The following is a 22,917-nucleotide window of genomic DNA, read 5'->3' as shown; positions in this document are numbered from 1 at the left end:
TAATCGATCAAACATTGGCTTGCGATGAGCCAGTGGCGGAGTTATTATGGTAAGATGTAATTTCTAAAATGTTATGTGATCTTTATTTGTGCATGAGTACATGAAAATGTGTATAGGTGTCATATGTTATTATATGCAATATGTGATATTGAACTACATGAATATATGAAAATGTGCTATGTGATGTATATATAAATATATGTGAACAATATATGATATATGTATATGAACAAAGAAGAAATGATAAAAGTCATATGAAACAACCTACGTGATTCCATGCAAAGTGATGTGAACTATGTGACATATGAATATGCAATACGTGATACATGTTATATTATAAGAGATAAATGGTTATATATACATGTGGTATGTGACAGAAGAAAAGAAATATAAGATCATAAGAGCAATGATATGAACTGTTATAAATGATAATGCCCATGTTATATGATACGAGAGCTATAGGTATAGTTGGCATGCCAAGAGTAGAGGGTCTACGCGATCCTTCGGGACAAATTCTACGTGATCCTTCGGGACATATATGTATTCTTTGGAACATGTATGAGGTCTTTTGAGACACATATTTGATCCTTGGTATATGTATATGATTCTTAAGGAATTTCTATGTGGTCCTTATGGACAATCTTATATGGCACTACGGTGCAATTCTACGTGGCACTTCGGTGCATTTCTAGGTGGTCCTTCGGGATAAATTCTACGTGACACTTCGGTGCAAATTTATACGAGTTGTGGTGACAGCAATAGTGCACAACCTCAATGTACTCGAATACCTTAAGTTCTCAGTAACGTACATGGGCCTATAAAAGTTATCAAAAGTATTTACAAGATTTATATGTGTTACTGTGTGTATTCCTAAGTGAAATGTATTTGTTATATGATATTGGTAATTGTTTATGCATTAGTGTGATTTAGAGTTTATATTATATGTTGATATGGTATAAAAAGAAATTTATGATGATAAAATAAGAAATGATAAGCATGTTAATGATGATATGTTCATGTATGTATATGTTACAGAGAAGAATATATGCTTTGGTATGATAAGGTAGTATCAAATGTTCATGCATTATAGAAGTTACAGTTAGCATATAATTATGTTTTATATATCTCACTAAGTCAACGACTTAGCGTGTGATTGTTTCACACGTAGGTTTCGAGAAGAGGAAGACTGATAAAAGTTATGCAAGACAGGTCAATTCCTCATTTCCAAATATCAGATCAGAAAAGAATTAAATAGTATGTATTTTGTAATAATGATAACGGTTGCCATGTAATAGAGATTTGAATTCGATATGCTCTAAATGGTTTGTAAAATCATATGATTGAGTTTTGTAATGTTTTAAATGTGTATATGTAAATGGTAATTTTATACGGGTGAAAACTTATATTTTTATGAATTTATACATATTTTAACAATTTATATTCGAAAATTTTCATTGTTCACGGTATTGTTCATACCGCATAGTACTGTTCATAAATAAATATTTTTTTCAAATTTTTATAATGAAGCATAATTTAATAGTATTTATTGTATTTTCTTAATATAAGTTCAAATGTTTTGATATTTTGTAAGAATATTGTTTTAAAAAGTCAATGTGACATCTAGGACTCGTATCCGGGTCGGGTACGGGTTGGGGGTGTTACAGATCCTTTGCTAACGAAGTCTAGGGTAAGGTGTCGCAGCTATGCTACTTGCAACAGAGTTATTATGACTGGTAAACTGCAATAAATTGGGCTATTAATAGCTTGAAGGTTTGGATTCTTATTGTTTGTATCTTAAGGCTTGCTTGAGTGGGTTTCTTATATTGTATCTGGGAAGAACAAAATTATAACACCCCCAACCTGTACCCGACCCGGATACGAATCCGAGATGTCACGTTGACTTTTTAAAACAATATTCTTACAAAATAACAAAATATTTGAACTTATATTAAGAAAATACGATAATATACCGTTGAATTATGTTTCATTATAATAAATTTAAGGCAAAAACGTTTTATAAACAGTTATATATGGTATGAACAGTACCGTGAACAATAATGAGCAGTACCATGAATAGTGCTACAGTGTACCGATGCACTGCTACAGTAACTTCATCTCCAATTATATAAAAACTCATAAAAATTAAACTTTCATCACTATACATTTATCATTTACATAAATATGTTTAAAACATTCCAAAACTTGATCAGAGTACACATACTTAATTTAAAGACTTTGTTTACATGTCAACCTATTTATCACATAATAATACATATTGTATAATTTACTTCTGATCTGATCTTTGAGCAGAGATATGTTGTTACTTTGAACTTACCTTTGATCATCCTACTTTTTAGTACCTACGTATAAATCACTTACACGCTAAGTCATAAACTTAGTGAGGCATAAACATAATAATGATGCATTTCTCATAAATATAAATATGCAATCTATGAATTCAATCATGTCACATATGATTCAATATAAATAATAACAACATAATAACATATGATAATGTAAACACTTTCGATACCTTTTGTAAGCCCATTAATATACTTATCAGTATTTATATTACTATCACTAATGTTTTTTTATCATATAAGTATATACTGAACATTTCTATACATACCATGGAACACATATATCATTTAACAACATAGCACACATAGTATCATATCAATTAATTTATTTACTCTCTTTAAAGCCCATGTACACTTCTGAGAACTGAAGGTATGTGAGTACATTGAGGTTGTGCACAATTATGTTGTCACCACATCTCGTATAAATATCCTGAAGGACCAGTCCATAGATTCCGAAGAACCTAGGTAAAAAGTCCATATATCCCGAAGAACATAGGTAAACAGTCCATATGTCCCGAAGAACATAGATAAACAGTCCATATGTCCCGAAGAACATAAGTAACCATCGACACTTGACATGCCAACTATACCCCTAGCTCTCATATCACATAACATGGGCATTATCATTTATAACAGTTCACATATTCACATCACTTATTCATATCATTTCTCTTATAAACACATATCTCTTATTTTCTGTCACGTATCACATGTACGTGTAATCATTGATCTTATATCATAATACTTTCTCGTATATTCTCATATCTCATTACCATGTATTCATTTCATTCTCTATATCCTTATCACATAACTTATTTCACATTCATCTGTTACATAGTTCATATATATATCACACAGTGCATAAAATAACATGTCAAACATATTACATATACATGTAATCATGTAAATCATGTCACATACAATAACATTTTAGGAGTCACTTCTTACCATAGTAACTCCCTCATTGGCTCATCGCAAGCCAATGTTTATTCAATAACATGAGTACAAATTAAATTGCACTCACCTATATTTCATTACCTTTCCCTCAATCAATCTTACTTGCCACTTGTTCCAGAACTCGTTTAGGCTCAATATCTACATAAACATAATTTCCAAGACGATTATCAGAAGCCTAAACTTTATAACTTGGAATTAATAACTTAGGCTAATTTAATAAACCAAACTTCAACTTTTCCTTTAAGAGTGTACCGATGCATTATGGGTGCATCGGTACCCAAAATAGCTTCGAAATTTTCATGCATCGATACACGCCAGTGTGTATCGAGGCACTTTCAAAATTGGTCTTAGTGCATCGGTACACATTCATAGTGTACCGGTGTATCTGCCCAGAATAGGCTATTTCATCCGAAAATTCATCAACTCTTCATTAAATTTCATCATAAAATCTCCTGTAATGCCACCAAACTCATCTACAACCATTTTAATTAACTTCTATCATTTCAACATCTTATTATCTCCCATATCTCATCCAAATTCTTAAAACCAAAAAAACTTACTAAATTATCCATGTAATCCAAACTTTGATTTAACACTTATAACTTCTTATTCATACCTATGACAAGTTAATTTTAGTTTCCAATTCCACTTATCAACTCTTTTCCAGAAATTTATTTAAAAACCCATTACCTTTAATCTCTTATAACTTCTTCATCTTTTGATTATAAAACAACTTAAGCTTTCCTTAAGCTTAAGTATCACCTAAGGATCATAACTCAACCTTTAATTCAACAAATAATCAACTAATTAAGAAACTCACCTTTGCTTGTGTGCTTCACGGTGGAGAAGAGAAGAAGATGAAGAAGAGAATTGTCTGGAACTTGTTTCCCAAAACACATGCTCCACATGGGTATTATAATACCCAATAATTATTTTTTAATTATTTCATTGTTCAATGACTCGTCTGCCCTTTGACTCTTTCTTCATTTACTAAATTATCCTATATAAAAATTTTCAATTAATTCCTTCACTCTTCAATTTATCTAATATGGTCATTGAATTTTAAAAATCTTACATTTTAGTCACTAACCTGGTATTGAGGATGTTACAGAAATCGTAAGCAATTTAGGGGGATGTTCTTTCAGTTGAGGAGATTGTCAATTGTATTAGGGATGTGGTAAGCATCCGATTACAGACTTGATGTAGTAACATGTTTGATGGAGTTAATTCTAGGATGTGTGTTGCTATGAGATCTAATTGAACTCTCATTTTGGTTTTTTTGTTATAGCTTGGTTGTATTGCTTGGAATAATGGAAGCTTGAATTATCCAAATAATTTATTGATTATAATTTATACATATAGAAAACAAATTTTTAATGTAAGATCATAATTAAATTTATTATTCTAATTGTCATAATTAATTATATGATTAAATTATAAATAATTATTTTATAATATTCAATCACAAAATTATTATAAATAATTATTTTATAATATTCAATCACAAATTATTAATTTAATTATATTTTTAATATATTTATAGATTATGTTATAAAAAATAAACTTATTATTCTAATAATCACATTTACTAACGTGTCTTAAATAATAAAGAATAATTTTGTCAATTGTTGCAATACAATATATGTTGCAAATAACAAGTTTATAATAACTTCAGTGATAACAGAGAATGTTGTTCTCCCTAGAGGATTTAGATTCAAATAATTGCATTTGTAATGCGTTTATGCGTTGTCAATTGATTAAGAAAAATTTTAAACAAATATTATCTTGTAATCGCTTCAGACTATTTAAAGAAATCAAAATCTTATAAGAAAACTAAAATATAATAAAAAAATATCTATAATTTTTTTATAAATATTTTACTCACTTCTATTTCTTTAGAAGTTTATAAAATTATACATATAAATACTAAAATTTTTCATTTCACATAAATAAGATTAACAAAATACATAATTCATAGATTATTTATATATTAAACCAAAAGTTATCATTTTAGCCCGTCGCTTCCCTTTGCCTTATTTTTCTACTCTTGGGGAGCCGTAATCCTAACCAAATATTGTAAGTTGGCATGCCAAATTTTATAATGCCAAACCTCAATTATTGTAAGTTGTTATCAAGTCTAATAAATTATTCAAATGCTTACAACTATTCTTTGTTCTATATTAGAGGAATGGAAACTTCAGCTTTGATATCCACTTATAACAACTTTCTCAAATTTCCTCCGACAGATAAATTAGAATATTTAATTGAAAAATATATGTTTAACGTATATATCTTACTAATTTTGAGAGTTTAAATTATTTTTTTATGTTCGATGTTTTTAAAATTATTTATTAATCGATGAAGTAATTAAAGATGTTTATGTTGTCCTCACTCTGTGATGGTTCAAATAATGATATTTAATAAATAAAAAAATTGTCATTTAAAGTATGTGTGGCTATTAACAATTATTAAAAAAGGTTATCTAATTAATGCTTAACACGTAATAGGTTTTAAAAAAATTAACTTTATTTAAGAAAACTAAAATCATTAATATTTTTTTAGAAAATAACCTAAAATCTTCAAATTACCTATAATCTACTTAATCCCCAAGTTCAAATATCTTACTGTAGCACGTCCTTTGAATTTTGTTGTCATGGAATCAACCGACCATTGATTCCCTTGTGTTGTCAAACTCACATCAATCAGTCGCACCTTGTTTCCACGCACGTTTTCCTTCAAATTTACAAGTTGTCACTGGGGACGGGGGCGAGACATGTAATCGACGAGTTTCAACCCCATCACATTCGATTGAGTTGAATTCTTTTTTAAATTAGATTCAAATTAAGTCGGATCAGATTTTAAATTAAAATATTTAAAGTCGGGTTGAAATCAGATTTAAGGTTAAAAATATCCTATTCAACCTGACCCGAGTACTTAAGTAATATTTTATTTATTTTTAATTTTTTTTACTTTTCCTTTCTAATCTCCTAAAACTCCACTATTGCAGCAAAACAATCTGATGAGTCCTAAATTTATCCTAATTAGGTTTCAATTTCCTCACAAATTCTTACTCATTTCATGCTCAAGACAATTTCTTATTCATTCTTAGTCATCAAAGGCCTCGATCTTCTTCGGCAGTTCACACTTACATGGGTTCTTCCTCAAGAGTTGATACTAGTAATAGACAACAGCAAGTCAACAAAACTTGAGAGCAAAATAACTTTAATTTTTAGTAAGTTAAGTACTTATTTTCGTGGTTTTTGGCTTTTTTGATTTTGTATATGTGAAAAATATGCTATTTTGTTGATTTTTGGCTTTAAACCCTCACTTTTCTTTTCTCTAAAAACTACAATAAATTCATTTTTTATCTAGCCATCGTTTGTTCATATAACTTGTATATGTCCATATGCAACATCTCAAACATCGACAAACCTATAACTTGTAGGAATGGCGTTTTCTCCTGTATCCAAAAGATTTAAATTATTTTACAACAAAAAGCACACAAACGATAAATCTTGAGAAGGGTCTAGCATATTATAAGAGACGAACATATAATATTTTAAGAGACAAAAATATATTATCAATAAAAATATAAAAAATATTAAAATTGTATAATAATTTAAAATTTTCCGGAAGTGACTGGCAAAATCATGCTCTTGGCTTCTTTGTAATCCATTGCAGTTGAGTTATGGCCATCACTCGTGTTATTCAAGAATGTTTATACAAGCAGCAAAAACCATTGCAACCGATATCGTATAATGTCTTATTTGAAGTACATAACTTGAAATAACATGTTCCAAAACCAGCAAGTTGGACATTACAATGAGGATTCAGATGGTTAAGAAGCCTTTCTCCTTCAAGCTTTCTATAGCTTCCTTCAGACTCACATTCCAAGGAATGAAGCTGATACCCAAACTTTTCGCTTTCTCATTCGATATCTGGAAAATACGCTCGACAGGCTTGTCATGATCTTTACATCTGTCGTGAATGAAAGAAAAGATAACTCTTATCAGCATTTCCATCATCAATCCAATTTCGGGTAGCGAAGTAAGATCTCAAGTCTCAAGATGATCATATTATCGTATCTGAGCTACACGCGATATTAAATAGCAAGATAACATGATTGCTTACTTTTCTTGAAGGCCCAAAGTAGGATTAAGTTCATTCAAGGTCTTCTGAACCTCCTGAAACTGTACATTTTTTTCAACTAGGCAATACCTGCCATTAGCTGAAGGAACCTCAAATGCTTGAATATGCGCATTTGCAACATCTCGAACGTCAACAAACCTAAAAGTTGAGGTAGGAAAACTGTGTTCTCCTGTATCCATAACATTTTAAATCTTTTTACAACAAAAATCATACAGACAATTCCTTGGAAGGGTCTAGCATCAATGATATATGGTTCCATTGATAGGTTCAGTGTAATCTAAAAGGTAATCGGAAGCACCAATTAGTTTGAGATGAAAGATGCAAAAACTATACTTCTAAACATAGAGATGAGAGAAAATTTTCTGTATATCATCCTCAATGGGTTAAAAAAGCACCTCTTGTGAGGGAGATAATGGACTCTGAGGTGGTATTTAGAACTGGCTGTAAAAGAGGACCGACCACGAATCCTGGATTAAGTACAACCAAGTCGGTCCTATTATCTTTCGCAAACCTCCAAGCTGCTTCCTCTGCTAAAGATTTTGAGAGCATATACCAAAGCTGGAAAAAACAAAGATTCAGGACTAACACTTAACATTCCCTATAGTTTCTTTAGTCATCTAAAAATGTTAGTTTATCATAAACTAAACACATTTCAATAGAGCATAAGGTCAAGAAAAGATAAAAATATTGAACCCTTAAGATGTAAGACGATAAAATCAGACTTATGTTAACTTTAACAGCAAAATTGTAATTAATGATCATGAAGAAGATTTACAAGGACTTTTGATGTTTGACTATATATAAAAGTGCTATTTAATTAGAAACCTCAAATGTTTCCTATATCACGCACTAGATACATAAATCAATTAAAGAGTGTTCAACTGAGATTACTGATCAGTCAAGGAATTTTGAAAAGAATATATACAACTAAATTAGCTATGACACTATAAAAAAAGGGAAATAGTACCCATTTGCAAGACACATAAATGTTGGCAAAAGTATGGACATACCTTATTTTCCTCGCAAAAACGTGGATCAGAAAACCAGGTTTCATCGACCACCACATCGGGAGTCAGGTTTTCCATTGTACAGAATTGAGGCAACGGAAGCTGTTATGACAACTCTCTTGATGGAAGGCACTTTCGCACATGACTTAAGAACGTTATGCGTACCCTTGATTGCAGGGTCAATTATTTCAGCCTGAAAATGGGAAAAGGGGAAACTGCTAGCATAAAATTCAATGACAGTAAGTTAAACAAAGGGGCCATCATCTTACAAAAGAGGGCCAAATAACATATAGTGCAACCACAGCCTACAAATTACAACACATGAATCCATTATCCATCATTGGAACATAAATCTATTGTAGTTGTGATGGAATCCAAAGTAGAAATAGCCTGCAATTGAGATGTGCATATTTCCCCCAAAATTGTACATTGAAGTGAAATTTAGCTTATTTTCTTTGCCTTTGATACTTTCTCACAACAGGTTGACAAGTCTTGTATGTAAGAATCTTACTGGTTTTTTGTTCCTCTCAACAGTTCAATTAAGAGCAACACGAGAACAAAATCAAAATAGAATTAAAAAGTGGAAGGATGGACCTGTGGATCGGTAGCTGAAAAGATAACAGGGGAGGCTGTGTGGAAGACACCTTGGCATCCATCCAAAACAGAGTCAAAGCATCCTTCGTCCAACAACTCTGCTTTGAACAAATGAAGTCTTTCCTTGGCTCCATCAAGGGAGAGTAAGTGTTGGGTCTTCTTTGGATCATCTGTTCCATGTTTCAAACATAAAATATTTTGATGTCAATCTGAACTCAATTTGAAACTGAAACAAACAGGAAATTTCTATCTTTTTGAAAGAAAAGAACAAAAATACAAACTTGGGTCACGAACAGTGGCTCGAACAGTGTAGCCACGTTGTAGCAAGAGCTTAACGAGCCATCAAGCTATGTAACCAGACTCTCCGGTTATGCACACCACCTTTTCTGCTGCATTCATCTCTAATTGGCGTCGGACTCAGAGAAGTATCGCTTCGAGTAATTGGGTTTCGGAAATTTATTGACCCTGAGCTATGTCGATGACCTTTTGGGATGAGAGTTGACTTGATTGTCTACATTACCACAGACAAAAAAAAAGATATTTTTTTGAATAAATAAGCCACGAAAATCGATTAAATCGGTCATAGTTTGGGCTTTAATGAGAATAAGTTTGAGGACTAGTTTAGATGATAGTCATAGTTTAAGGATAAAATTAAAATATTTAAAAGTTTAGGGATCAATTTAAAATGAGGGTCATACTTTGAGGATATGTAATATAATTTACTCAAGTAATAATAATAATAATAAAGATAGTTTTTAATAAAAAATATTTTAGATAGCTAAAACTAGGGATGGGCATGAGACCCGAACCTGATGGGTTCTGATCCGACCCGACTCGATCGGGTCAGATTTTTTTTAAAAAATTCGAGTTCTGGTTAGGTCGGATTCAGGTTTAAGGTGAAAAATACCCGACCCGACTCGACCAGGAAAAAATAATTTTACATTATATATTTAGAAATAATTACAATAATATCCTCTATATATTATTTTTTTCAATTAAATCATTGTTTTTATTGAATAAAAATAATATTTTTATTATTTAAGGTTGGGTCTGATCGGGTTCGTATTTTATCTCAAAAAATTAGGCCAGTTCGGGTCAGGTTGAGGGTATATATTTTTCGGGTTGGGTCGGGTCAAGTGAAGGATGTAAAATTTTCGGGTCGGATCGGGTTGGCCGAAACCTGACCCATGCCCATCCCTAGCTAAAACTAATAAAAAAACATATATCATGAATTATTTATATAAGGCTTAAATGCACTACTGCCTCTAAAGTATATCATTTGTACTGAGTTGCCCTAAAGTATTTTTCGGGATTTTTTTGTCCCTAAAATTCAAAAACGTGAATCTGAAAGCCAGTCTCATCGACCACCACATCAGGTGTCAAAGGTTTTCCATTGAACACAACTAAGGAGGTGGAAGCAGTAAGGACTACTCTCTTGATGGAAGGAACTTTCACACATGATTTAAGATCAAGTGTACCCTTGACTGCTGGATCGACCATTTCAGCCTAAAAATGGGAAAAGGTGAATGTGGGCGGCCATCATGTTACAAAAAAGGATCATCAAATAACATACCGTGCAACAGCACAGCTACCAAATTACAACACATGAATCTTACTGGTCACATTCAATGTGGCCATCCTGAATCTGTTCCATGTTCAAATTAACATAAAATATTCTAATGTCAAACTGAACTGAAACTGAAACAAGCAAGAAATTTTCTTTTGAAAGAAAAGAGAAAAATACGAACTTGGGTCACGAACAGTGGCTCTAACAGTGTAGCCACGTTGTAGCAAGAGCTTAACGAGCCATGACGCTATGTAACCAGACGCTCCGGTCACGCACACCACCTTTTCTGCTGCATTCATCTCTAATCTGCGGTCGACCAAGACCTTAAGCTATGTTAATGGAGAGCATTTACGCCGAGAGTCGACTAAATTTTCAACATTATGTGACATAATACCAATGTGATAAAAAGCTGTTTATTTAAAGGATAAACTACTTAAGTGGTCAGTATAGGTAAATTTCTTTTCTCAGCACAAAAGTTTTCAAAATAACGAAATAAACGCTAATATTACCATTTTATAACAAATAGGTGACTCAGTCTTTAACTGTTGTTACCATATTCATTGAAGTCTGATGTGATATGTTCAGACGACTGAATTAACATCGTTTGATCATGTTGATATCTTTTAATCAACCACTTTAACTTTCATTTAAGAAAATATATAATTTTTACTTCATTAGAAAATGCGATGTTGATATGACAAATAGTATGACTAGCACCAAATCGAATGTAACATGGTAAGAAGATTTACAACATGCTCTAGATTAGGCTTGTGATCATAGGAAGGTGGACTGCTCGCCCATTCAGCCTAGCCAGCTATGTTTTGAGCCAGATGATACACTTTCTCGTGCCTCCTTTGCATTCAACAGTTACTACCAGCAAAATGGCGCCACTGAAGTTCTTGCAGTTTTAGGGGAATTGGGGTTAAAGTTGACTAGGATCCTAGTAAGTCAATTACTTTAAGTTGAATTTAATTCCTACATTATACATGCATATTTATTACCTATAATACCAACGCCGCTAGTATGCGTGAACCTTTAGTTTAGGTTAATGTTTTCGGATGACATCATAAATTGCTTCAATGTGCCCCTACTTTGATTACATCTTAAATTGTTTACTTACTCTGAGAGACAGAGCTAGAAAAAGAAATCTGGTTATTAAATTTAATAATTATATGAAGAATTTTTTTAAGAGGAAAAAATAGAATTTTTTAAAAAAATTATTAGATATTTTTTTGAAATATGGAGTCAATTTTTTAAAGAGTATCGAAATCTTTTTAAAATTGGTATATTTTATATATTATATATATATAATTTATATGGTAAAAAAAGATTTAGAAACATTTAGGGTGTTAATTGACACCCTCAATACATACTGACTCAGCATGTTTGACCGACCGTTTGACTCCTCCTCCTCCTCCTCCTCCTCCTCCTCCTCCTCCTCCTCCTCCTCCTCCTCCTCCTCCTCCTCGGAATGAAAAATGAAACTTAGGACCATTTCATTTGGGGCATTCACCCTACTATAGAGTTAATGAAGATGTATTTTCATATGACGCAGCTCTACATTCATCATTGGTGACAACTTACCTCTTGGAAAATATACCCAAACATACTCCATCATATCTCCTCCTCCTCCTTGGAATGAAAATGAAACTTAGGACCATTTCATTCGGGGCATTCACCCTACTATAGAGTTAATGAAGATGTATTTTCATATGACGCAGCTCTACATGCATCATTGGTGACAACTTACCTCTTGGAAAAGGTACCCAAACATACTCCATCACTAGAAGGAAGTTCTTATGATAAACTCGAGTAAATAAACTTCTATAATGTCAAGTACGATTGTAGTTGTCTTACCCTTTCTGTGAGTTTATATGGTATTGAGCGTTATAATTTGAGAATGATGTCATCAGACTCTTTTGAACTTTCTATGGATAAATGAAACTAGGAAAATGCCAATTTTTATGGCATCTTCCTCGACGGGGAATGCCTTTCTATGCTTTTTTATTTTTCTAGTAGATTTTGAAGTAGTTTGCATGATTATAACATATTGAATGTTCTTGGTGTAATATCCTAAATTTTGGACTGGTGATTGAAAGATAAATTTTGAAAGTATGGGGATCAAAATGTAAATTTGTAAAAGTTTAGAGATAAAAAGTATAAATTTTCAAAAGTTATATTTTCGGTATGTAAATGAGTAGTTCAGCCCAAGAATGGAATTTTAACAAGTTTTAGATTTTTGATTTGGAGTTTGTATAAAGTTTATTAAGCGATAAAGATTGATAAAATATTCGGATAACCGGATCAAATTAAAAGTCTGCAAAAATTTGAAGAAGGTAGTTTGGGGCTATAAATATTATATTGATATTTTTAATTAGTGGAATTTGATGTGAACTAGTGGAATTTCCATGTTAAAGTAGAATAGTGAAATTTAGTGACTAAATTAAATTTTTGGAAAATTATAAGGGAAAAGAGGGAAATTGATAAATAGAATTTTTATATTTGTTTAATATTATTAAAATGGATATAAAAGGATGATATGGGGTTAAATATTATGATTCATTAAGGGTAATTTTGACTTTTTGGCTAAAATAAAATATTAATTTATTTTTAATTTGATTTTTAAGGAGAAATTAGGAGATATTTTGGAAGAATTCTCAGCTCATCTTCTTCAACCTGCCGAAACACTATAGCCAAAGTAAGAAAAGTTTTCTTTTTCATTTTGATATATTTTAGTGAGAATTTGGACTAAAGTGTGAAATAGGAAAATATTCTACATAATTCTCTACAAATTGGTATAGGTATTTCATTGTTTCATGCTTAAATGGTGAAGTGGGTATTTATGGTGGTTGAAGAGAAAGTTGAATTAGATTGAGATAAGGTCGTAAAGTTGAATTAGATTGAGATAAGGTCGTAATCTAATTTTAGGAGTGTTATGGAAGCATAATTACGCATGAAAGTTGAAAAACAAATAACTAGAGGGACTTATGTTGACATTCGGCCATGATGGAAGATTGAAGGAAAATTATGGAATTGATGTGTTTTGATATTAGGATGATTTAGATTGAATAGATTGTGAAATCAATCTATGTGGAATATCAAAGTGGAGATAATTAGGGGACTAGATTGTGAAACTTGACCATGTTGAAGGGTTATTAGAAAATTTTGATAAGAATGTCCTAAGGATTAGATTAGATTGAAGGATGAATTTGCATGCTTTGAATTGAATTTTGGACCATTATGGAACATGGTTAAGTTAGAATATCATTTTTTTGCAAGCGTTGGGACTTAGGAGGACTAAGAAATAAGCTTTTGAAAATTGAAGTATTATGCTGGAAATTTGTATTGAAATATTGAAATTGAGTGGAATGTCAAAGGACTAAATTGAACAATTTCAAAAATGTTGGGATGATTTTAAAGAAAGGTTGAATGGTGGCTAAGTGTGAATTGTTGAAAAGTTTGGTGATTTATTGTGAGAAATGATAATTTAAGGGATTTGAAAGGTTATTTTGATTGGATTTAAAATTTGTTTCAATTAATGAAGGAAAATTAGTATCGAATATGTATTGATGTGAATTTTTAAAATTTTGTTTGAATCCGAGTTTATTATAATATTAGTTAAAGTATTAATTCATGTTTGAAATTGGATATGTCGGGAAAATGATTGACTTGTTGATCGCGATCGAATTCAAGCTCAGAGTGAACTAAAGAAAAGGATAAAAATCGAAAGTGAAGTGATCATAGTATTAAAGCTAGTGAGGCCTCAAGTGTGTGAAACTAACTTTTTATTTAAAATAGTAAGAGGAAGACTTGCGATGAGTCAACCTCAACCGATCTTATAAAAAAATATTTTTAAATCATATTTTGAATGTATACATTTTTTGGTATGAACTTCCCAATTCTAATTTAATGAGGACTGGTTTATATATGATTTTGTGGATGTTTTTATATGTAAAATTAATATTTGATTTGAAATTAAGCCATATTGTATTAGAATGAGGGCTAGTGGTATAATGACATGTCATGGGGTGGAGTTATATATGATATCTTATTACTGATATGATCTTATACATTTGTGTACATATGTCTAGCACTAAATATGTATTATAATATTCATGATGTTTTGACATCATGAATTATCATATTTGTTTCTGATTTAGTATAGTGATATTGTGTTCTACAGTACATATACTCCTGTTTAGCACTAAAAGTGCTATCTGTTACTGGCAGTAGATATGCATATAGCGCGCACATTCGTTATCTGACTCATGTACCATATATTCTCATAAAAATACAGTGGGCGACAATTTGATTTGAATAAAAAAGTATAAATTTAAAATGGCACAATATAGTTGGCTTATGGAATTTTTATAGTATTGTATTTTAATAATGTTTTTATATGATATCATCTATTTTATATGTTAAATATTTTATTTATATTATTCATTGCCTCACTAAGTAGAAAACCTAGTGTGTAATTGTTTCACAAGTAGGTAAAGCGAAGTCGACAGTGGAGTAAGGAGCCAAACCAGACATTCATATTTTGAGATCCAGTTCAGACATTCAGAATCAGTATGACATATTTATGATGTTTTTGCTATTTCTTAGTTGGCATGTACACATTTATATTTTGATGTTGTGATTTGATATGTCTGAACTGTTTTTTGATTTTAACTATATATGCTAGTTTTTAAAATGAATATTATTATATATAAATAGTATTTTATTAAACTATATTTTATTTTAGTTTAGATGAATATTAATTTGACTAGTTATTTTATTATTTTAATTATATTGGTTGATTTTAAAAGAAACATTTTTTCTAATTTTAAACAGTAAATGTTTTATTTGATTGACGTGATATCTTTTACTCGTGTACGGGGAGGTATATGTGTTAAAGGTGTTACACTTGGAAGCAAATAGAAGTAGGCAGGGTTATGGCAACTCTATTACAAGCATGCTACTACTCATGTCTCTTTTGAGTTCTTTTATCCCTATTTTCAAAATGAATTTTGTTGTTGAAGCAATAATAAGACTAAAGTTTATAAATCAATTTTTGATTAAATTGTCCTCATTGTTTTATTTATAAAACAAACCATAATTTTTTTCATTTAAGACGCGCATATGAAGGCTGTTCAACTATGTATTTACTTATTTATTTATACATGCATTGCATTTTATTTTTATTTTTAATTTTCTGACTTCCAGAGGTCTTCCACGAAAGCTGCTCTCAACTTTGCTTTTGGGGCTAGCCTACTACCCTACCTCTCCTTACCCCATTATATATGGGAATAGGGTTTTATTGTTGTTGTTGTTGTATAATTTTTTCATTTAGCTCTTCCAAATCCGTCTCATTTCTTTTATAGCATCATCCATCTATTGATTAAAATAAGGATTGAATAACATGATATCATTGCAATACCACAAAATAATCAATTCAAAGACAATCCATAAATATACTTGAAAGTTGAACCTTTCCGGAGGAATAAAACTGGCAACACCATAACTACGAAATGTTTAAACCTTTCATGATCATGGAAAGAAACATATAGATGCGGATAACCACAACCTTACACTTCATGTGAAGAACATATATGAAATATAATAAATCGCTGGTAATAAATATCAACTTGTCTTCTTTATTTTTCAGCCCACCAGAAGCCAGTAACCACAACCTTAACTAGACTTTTTAATGAGACATATCAAGCACTGGGTGGTTCACGTGCAAACCCAGCTAAGAAGCGGAAAATAGAAGACAATTCAAGGAAAGTAGGCACCTTATTTGCCATACTCAACAGTGGAGACATTTCGAAAAGAGAAAATAACCTCAGTGACCGAAAATGCCTTATAATATACGATTTTAACCAACTTTTTTCGGATTTGCCAAAATGACCAACAAATTCGCAACGCAAACTCCAATTTCGCAACCCAATTTCCAGTTTAACAACGCGAATTTGTAAATCGCAACACGAATTTGTAAATCGCAACACGAATTTGTAAATCGCAACATAGAAGTCAAATTCGCAACGCAATAGTCAAATTCGCAACACAAAAGTCAAATTCGCAACGCGAATTTGTAAATCGTAACACAGAAGTCAAATTCGCAACACAAAAGTCAAATTCGCAACGCGGAATTTCAAATTCGCAACTGAATTTCAAATTTGCAACTGAATTTCAAATTCGCAACTGAATTTCAAATTTGCAACACGAATTTAATTTCGCAACAGGTTTTAGTTTCGCAACACAAACGTTTTGGGTATATAACAACGCAGTAGCAACAACTCATAACCTAAATCCCTAAATCGCAACTCATTCCATCTCCATCTATCACTCTCTTCGGCGACATCCTTCCCTATCTCTAATTGTTTTTTTACATAATTTTATTTCTATATAATTTTTCAATGATTTCTCTCCCAAATTATCAACTATCAACTTAATAAAGGTATGTTTTTCTCTAAGTTAGTGATGATATCTAGTTTATAGCTCGTTTGTTTAGTAAATTAATTTACAATTTGTAGAATGAAATCATCTAATGTTGATCATGTTCGGATATATTTGTGTTTTGGAGGGTCATGGGAGAATGTTCATGGTGTTTTACAATATGTGCATTTACTCATGAATCTTCAACTAAAACTGTCATTAAAAAAGTTAACTTATGAAACTCTAATGTTACGTGTTGCAAAGAAATTGAATTTAGAGCCTCTAAGTGAATTTAGGTTATCTTATCAGAGAAAATGTAAAGTTTATTTGTTAACCGACAATGAAGATGTTGAACGATTCATTGCTTACATTAGTGTTTCACAAGAAGATGATGTTACATTGTATGTTGTTGAACCTAGAAGTAGTGAAGTTGGGTCAGTAGCGGGTAGTAATCAACTAAGTTCTTCAACCCCAGTTTATGGTGCTCACAATGTACAACGTTGTTATCAACCTCAAAATTTAATAGTTCCACCACAATTTCATCACCAAGAAAATTTTGTTTCACCACATTTCCAATACCAAACACAATATCAAACACAATCTCAAAACCCACAACATTTTCCTAATCCAAATCCCAATCAACTTTCAGCACCAAATTCCGGTTTTCGTATTGACCAGTTAGACGATTATGAGCCAACAGAAAAAATTGAGAGTACTAGTCAGTATTCAAAATTTGAACTTGGTCAATACCTGTAACACCCCCAACCCGTATCCCAACCCGGATACGAGTCAGAGATATTACATTGACTTTTAAAACACAACTCATTGCAAATAATAGTAAAATACTTGAACTTATATTACGAAAAATACAATAATATACATATGGTAATATAAGTTTACCAAAATATTCAGAGCATACACAACTTAACTCTTTAATTACATGCCAACATCCATTTTCATAACAAAATGACCTACTGATTAAGTTGCTTCTGATCTGATAGTTGCAGGAGTAATGTTGTTCAGCTGCTTAACCTCGATCGTCTACTTTATCGGATCCTACGTGTGGAACACTCACACGCTAAGTCATCGACTTAGTAAGGCAATAATATAGTAATAATATCAATAAACATAAACTAATTGCCAAAATGAGATGGGTTGCAATAATAAGATATATGTAACCAATGAAATAACCAAAACCATGTTTCTTACACATATATTTATCAAATTCACATTCATAAGTTCGCCTTAGTAAGTTCATTAGCCCATGGTACCATACAGAGAACCTAAGGTATGTGAGTATTGTGAGGTTGTGCACTATGCTGTCACCACAGCTCATATAATTGCACCTAAGTGCCACGTAGAATTACACCGGAGTGCTGCGTAGAATTGCACCGTAGTGCCATATAATAATGTCCATAAGGACCACATATCATTCCTTAAGAATCATATACATATGCCAAGGATCAAGTATGTGTCTCACCAGACTTCACACATGTTCCAAAGAATACATATATGTCCCAAAGAACCACATAGACCCTCTACCCTTGGCATGCCAACTATACCTATAGTTCTCATTTACATAACATGGGCTTTCACAATTTATCTAATTCATATCACGTATACATATTATTTCCATACTTTTATCATATAACTCATATAACTTTTCTTTCATATTCATGTCCCATAATGCATATGGTATGGATTCATGTCATATATCATCATATGAACTACGATCATGTATCAAAATATTGAATCTAGACTTATCACAAGTCTAGAACTGAATAAAATACATATTCATGCTATGCATATGCACTCACCTAAATTTCTTTGTCTTTCCCTCGATTGATCCTACTTGTCGATGGTTCCGGAACTCGATTAGGCTCAATATCTACATAAGCAAAATTTTCAAGATGATTATCAGATGCCTAAGTCTTGAAATTAACCTCTAATAGCCTACCAATTTAAGGGATTAATAGTTTAGTCTTTCTTCTTTCTTTTTTTTTCATTATGGGGGAATCGGTCCCCCCTGGGGGTATCGATTCCCCTCTAGCATTCTGGAAATTCATATTCGTTGAGAGGGTATCGATTCCCCTTGAATGGGTACCGATTCCCCTAGCCCAGAAATCCTATTTTGAGCTCGAAAATCATCTCATTTCAGCTCAAACATTCATATTTCACTCCCTTTAATACTCTTAACTTTCATACACTTACTTAAACTAATTATTATCCATTCAATACCTCTAAAACTAAAAAAAAGTAATCCTCCATATAGAATTTAAGAATCTTACTCAAATTCCAACTTGTTCTAATTTTAATTCTATCACCTCATACTTCTTAATTAGCTTGATGACAAGTCAAATCCAGCTTCTAATTCTTATTATGACCTTTAATCTAAGATTTCATTCAATGGCTCCCAACCTTTAATCTCCCTTAACTTACAATTCTTTGAGTTTCTAGGTCCTTGTTTCTCTCCATCATATTTCCTAAATCTTCATTAACCAAACTCATGCTTAACTCATAAGAATTAATCCAAAAGAAGACAACTCACCTTTGCTTGCAAGCTTCACGGTTGGAGAAGAAGAAGAAGAAGAGAGAAATATCTGGAACCTTATTTTCTCTCAAATGCTTTCCACGTGGTTTATAAAATCACCTTAAGGAATATTTAATTATTTCACTTACTAAAATACTCTTTTGCCCTCTTAATTTTCCTTCTTTATAATTCAATCCTACACCAAATAACTCAAATAGGTCATTGAACTCTTCCATCATTTTACTTAAATCACCAAATGTTGAAACTTTACAAATTAATCACTAACCCGGCATGGAGGATGTTACAAATCTCCCTCCCTTAAGAAAATTCGTCCTCGAATTTTCAATAAGAAAAGAGATGGGGATATTGATTCCTCATATCCTTCTCACGCTCCTATGTTGCTTCCTCTACTTTGTGATTCTTCCATAAAACTTTAACCAATGGAATAGTCTTGTCCCTCAATTGCTTAGCCTCATGAGCTAAAATTTGAATCGGTTCTTCCTCATAAGTCATATCCGGTTGTACCTCGATCTCTTCTGGGTTTACGATATGGGAGGGATCCGATCGATACCTTCGAAGCATTAAGACATGGAATACATTGTGAATCTTTTCCATTTCTGGTGGTAAAGTCAATTAGTATGCTACAGGTCCCACCCTTTTTACAATCTCATATGGTCCAATAAACCGGGGACTTAACTTTCCTTTCCGACCAAACCTCAACACATTCTTCCATGGAGATACCTTTAAAAACACTTTATCCCCAACTTCAAATTCAATCTCCTTTCTTTTAAGATCAGAATATGACTTTTGCCGATCAGAGGCCACTTTGAGGTTATGCTGAATTTCTCAAACTTTCTGTTCTACATCTTGAATTAAATCTGGACCAAGAACACTTCGATCTTTGAGTTCATACCAATTTAATGGAGTACGACATTTCTTCCATATAATGCTTCATATGGGGCCATCTTTATACTAGACTGATAACTATTGTTGTAAGCGAACTCTGCCAGCGGTAAATACTTTTCCCATGATCCTTTAAATTCCATTACGCATGCTCTCAACATATCTTCCAATATCTGAATAGTTCTCTCTGATTGCCCATCAGTCTGAGGATGAAAAGCCGTACTAAAGTTTAAACGAGTCCCTAACGCTCCATACAAAGATTCCCAGAATCTAGAAGTGAATCGAGGGTCTCGATCAGAGACTATGGAAACAGGCACTCCATGCAATCTAATAACTTCTCTAATATAGAGCTCTGCATACTTTTCCATAGATAAATCTGTTCTAACCGGAAGGAAATGCGCTGACTTAGTTAATCGATCAACAATTACCCAGATTGATTCTCTTTTGTTCGGAGTCAAGGGTAACCCCGAAATAAAATCCATCGTAACATTTTCCCATTTCCATTGAGGAATGAAAAGCGGTTGCAATAATCCTGATGGAACTTGATGCTCGGCTTTGACTTGTTGACATATCAAACACTTAGACACAAATTCGGTGATGCTTCGTTTCATCCCTGACCACCAAAATTGATCCTTCAAATCCATATACATCTTGGTTCCACCCGGGTGCATCGTTAACGGACTGCAATGAGCCTCTGTTAATATTTCTTTCTTCAAGTCGTCATTGTCGGGTATTACAATTCTTCCTTTACAATATAGATTTCCATCTGACTTAATCTCAAAGTCTTTAATCTCTTTGTTCTTTACTTGTTCAATTCTTTTCAAACAAATTTCATCTTTACTTTGCAATTCTCCTATTCATTCCAACCATGCTGGTTTAAGGGTTAATTCTGCACAAAGACCACCGTCTCCCGATAAAGATAATCTTGCATCCATAGCTCGCAAAGCTGCAAACGTCTTTCTACTCAAAGCATCTGCTACCACATTAGCCTTTCCGGGATGATAGTCAATTATCACATCATAATCCTTTAAGAACTCTACCCATCTACGTTGCCTCAAATTCAACTCTTTTTGAGTCATCAGGTACTTCAGGCTCTTATGATCCGTATATAAGTAACAACGCTCCCCATAAAGATAATGACGCCAAATCCTGAGAGCGAATACTACAGAAGTCATTTCTAAATCATGAGTGGGGTAATTCTTTTCATGTGGTTTCAACTGTCTCGATGCATACGCTACCACATTTCCTTCTTGCATTAATACACACCCCAACCCGTTATGGGATGCGTCACTGTATACTACAAAATTTTTGCCAGATTCCGGTTGAACCAATATCGGAGTTTCCGTCAGAATTCTCTTTAAAGCTTCGAAACTATCTTGACATTCAGAAGTCCAAACAAATGGTATGTTCTTTCTCATTAGCTTTGTTAGAGGCAGCACAATCATCGAAAAATTCTTAACGAATCTTCGATAGTAACCGACAAGTCCAAGAAAGCTCCGAACTTCAGACACATTCTTAGGAACTTCCCAATCCATTATAGCTTTAACCTTCTGAGGGTCTACTCTAATCCCAACTGCCGAGATCACATGCCCCAAGAAAATTACTTCGTTTAGCCAAAATTCACATTTGGACAATTTTGCATAGAGATTTTTATCCCTGAGAATTTGCAAAACTAGCCTCAGATGTGCGCTGTGCTCTTCAATGGACTTCGAGTAAACCAGTATGTCATCAATAAAGACAACAACAAACTGGTCCAAATAGGGCTGAAAAATCCTGTTCATGAGATCCATGAAAGCAGCTGGTGCATTCGTTACTCCGAATGGCATTACGATGAATTCATAATGACCATATCTTGTTCGGAAAGCCGTCTTCGGAATATCTTTCTCTTGGATCTTCAATTGATGATAACCCGAACGTAGATCGATCTTTGAAAATACCGAAGCTCCTTTTAGTTGATCAAACAAGTCATCAATGCGCGGAAGGGGATACTTGTTCTTGATGGTCACCTTATTAAGCTGTCGATAATCAATACAGAGACGCATTGATCCATCATTCTTCTTAACAAATAACACCGGAGCTCCCTAAGGTTACACACTTGGTCGAATAAATCCTTTTTCTAACAACTCTTGAAATTGATTCTTTAACTCTTGCAATTCTTTCGGAGCCATCCGATAAGGTGCCATTGCAATTGGAGCGGTTCCTGGCATTACTTCAATTTGAAATTCTACCTCTCTATCTGGAGGTAATCCTGGCAACTCAGCCGGGAAAACTTCAGGGAATTCTTGAACTATTGGAATCTCCTTTAGCTCTTTCTCTATAGCTCTTAAATCTTTCACATTTGTAAGAAATCCTTGACATCCCTGTAGCAATAGCTTCTTAGCTGACATTACTGACATTATATTTGCTAAGGGATTAAACTTTTCACTGCTC

At 32.6% G+C, this 22,917-nt stretch overlaps 1 pseudogene; it reads right to left on the bottom strand.

Annotated features, from left to right (window-relative positions):
* Positions 1–7,048: 7,048 nt before the first annotated feature.
* LOC120215795 lies at positions 7,049–10,946 on the bottom strand (annotated as a pseudogene).
* Positions 10,947–22,917: the final 11,971 nt, after the last annotated feature.

This window comes from Hibiscus syriacus, unplaced genomic scaffold (genome assembly GCF_006381635.1).
Source record: "Hibiscus syriacus cultivar Baekdansim isolate YM2019G1 unplaced genomic scaffold, ASM638163v2 tig00000764_pilon, whole genome shotgun sequence".
Lineage (NCBI taxonomy): Eukaryota > Viridiplantae > Streptophyta > Magnoliopsida > Malvales > Malvaceae > Hibiscus > Hibiscus syriacus.
Note: the sequence above shows the minus strand (reverse complement) of the source record. Positions and strands in the feature narration are given on the sequence as shown.